The 1,673-nt window shown below is 50.0% G+C and overlaps 1 long non-coding RNA gene across 1 annotated transcript; it reads left to right on the top strand.

The window, feature by feature from the left end:
• Window positions 1–139: 139 nt before the first annotated feature.
• On the top strand, window positions 140–932 carry LOC132009281 (uncharacterized). Its single transcript, XR_009401846.1, has 2 exons — window positions 140–189; window positions 885–932. It is a non-coding gene; the product is annotated as an uncharacterized LOC132009281 (long non-coding RNA).
• Window positions 933–1,673: the final 741 nt, after the last annotated feature.

Here is a 1,673-nt window from a genome sequence, read left to right as displayed (position 1 = left end):
CAGCAAGCCTACTTCTTTCTTTTCCAGTACAAATGGATTTCCACTCTCTGAACCCTGATGAATTTTTGCTCTTTTGCAGTTAGTAGGTTGTCCCTCAGGATTCTGCATGTCTGTATTTGCAATGATGGAAACTGCCAAAGGTCTAAGGACCTGCGTGGCAGAACCCGGCCTCTACCACTATTGCCCAAGGTAGGGACTCTGGTCCCTTGAGCGTCCTGTGCTGCTGCCAAAGGTCTGTGTGCATTGGCTTATTGTTTTTTTTTAAATGTAATTGCTTATACGTGTGTTTGATCATGCTCAAGTGGCCTTTCTGTGGAAATAGTGGCCAAGCTACACCTAGAAGTCACTGAAGAAAGTTTTAAGAACTCCTGGTTGGTATGAGGCTAGAGAGAGAGAGGGAGAAAGAGAGAAAAGAAATCTGCCTCTCTGCATTTTGCAAGTCCCTGGGCAAAATCTGTTGGCTGTGCACTCCTCACACGGAGATTCCAGGCAGGGAGGCCCTCCTGAGCCTCATCTCCCTGAGTTCCTCATCCAGGAGCAATCCCTAGTTTGAGACCAGGGTTAGGGAAGGAAGAGCAGCAAAGCAGGGTCCAGAAGGAAGGACTGCCACAGACCATGGAGCACCAGAGGGTCTAGGCTGGTACGTTCTCCCTGTTGGGGTACAAAAGGCCTCAGCTCAGCAGGTACAGGGGTGCTCTTGGCCCCTCTGGTGGGCTTTGCAGTGCCCCAAACTCAGGAAGAAAAAAGGCTGGCTCAGGTGACTTATTTTTGACTGGGAAGGAGCTGACAGCAATGGAAATAAACAAGTAGGGAATGATTTTGGAAAGTTGAAGGGTTTGTCCTTTATATCTCAGCTTTCTCTCCTATCTTCCCTTGCTCTGTAGTGTGTTCTCAAAGAAGATTTTGGCATGATATTCCTGTTCACTGATTTACTCCTGAGCTGTGTCTTTTCTGCTGTTCAGCTCATCTGGTGAATTCTTTTACTGTAAAAACTATCTTGCCCTTGCAAGGGCAAGGACAAGACCTGAGAATTCCCAGAGATTTCAGCTTGCCACCGGCTATTTGGAATGCTGGAAAGGATTCAGAGTAGGGGAAATCGTCTTGGACATCTGAGACCACCCCCACATTCAGCGGTCCCCTGGACACAAACCCAGACCTTGATACTGGTCCTGAACCATGCTCTCAACTCAGACCCCTGTGATCCTCGCCACAGTGCTTTCAGATCAGTGCAGCCATGCCCATAGGCAAAAACTCTTAAGCCTAGATTCTGTCCTGAGAGGTCTGTCCCCGACGGCCTAGCTCCAAAGCCTCAGAGATTGGGGACAGTGAGGAACACCATAGTACTCACCCTGCCACCCTGAAAGAAACCATGCCATTTGGAACTCCAGAAAGGATTCAGAGGAACTGAAATCTGCATTCCTACCTCTGGACACCCTCATATTCAGCAGGCCCCTGGATGCAAACCTGGAGCTTGACACTCACCCTGAACAAATCCCTCGACTGCCCCCTCCCCCAGAAAGATGGACAGAGTGCTGGCAGATCGGGCCTGCCACGTGGTGGGCCCTAACCATAACCTTTGGTTTGGTTCTCAGGATTCTGACCCCAAAGGCCTTGCAGTAGGTGCCCTACAATTTGGGGACACCTGGGCAATCCCAGAGGACTCAGCCTGCCGC

The sequence above is a fragment of the Mustela nigripes genome, unplaced genomic scaffold, assembly GCF_022355385.1.
Source record: "Mustela nigripes isolate SB6536 unplaced genomic scaffold, MUSNIG.SB6536 HiC_scaffold_10796, whole genome shotgun sequence".
NCBI classification, from domain to species: domain Eukaryota; kingdom Metazoa; phylum Chordata; class Mammalia; order Carnivora; family Mustelidae; genus Mustela; species Mustela nigripes.
The sequence above is the reverse complement of the archived record's forward strand: the minus strand, read 5'-3'. Positions and strand labels throughout refer to the sequence as shown.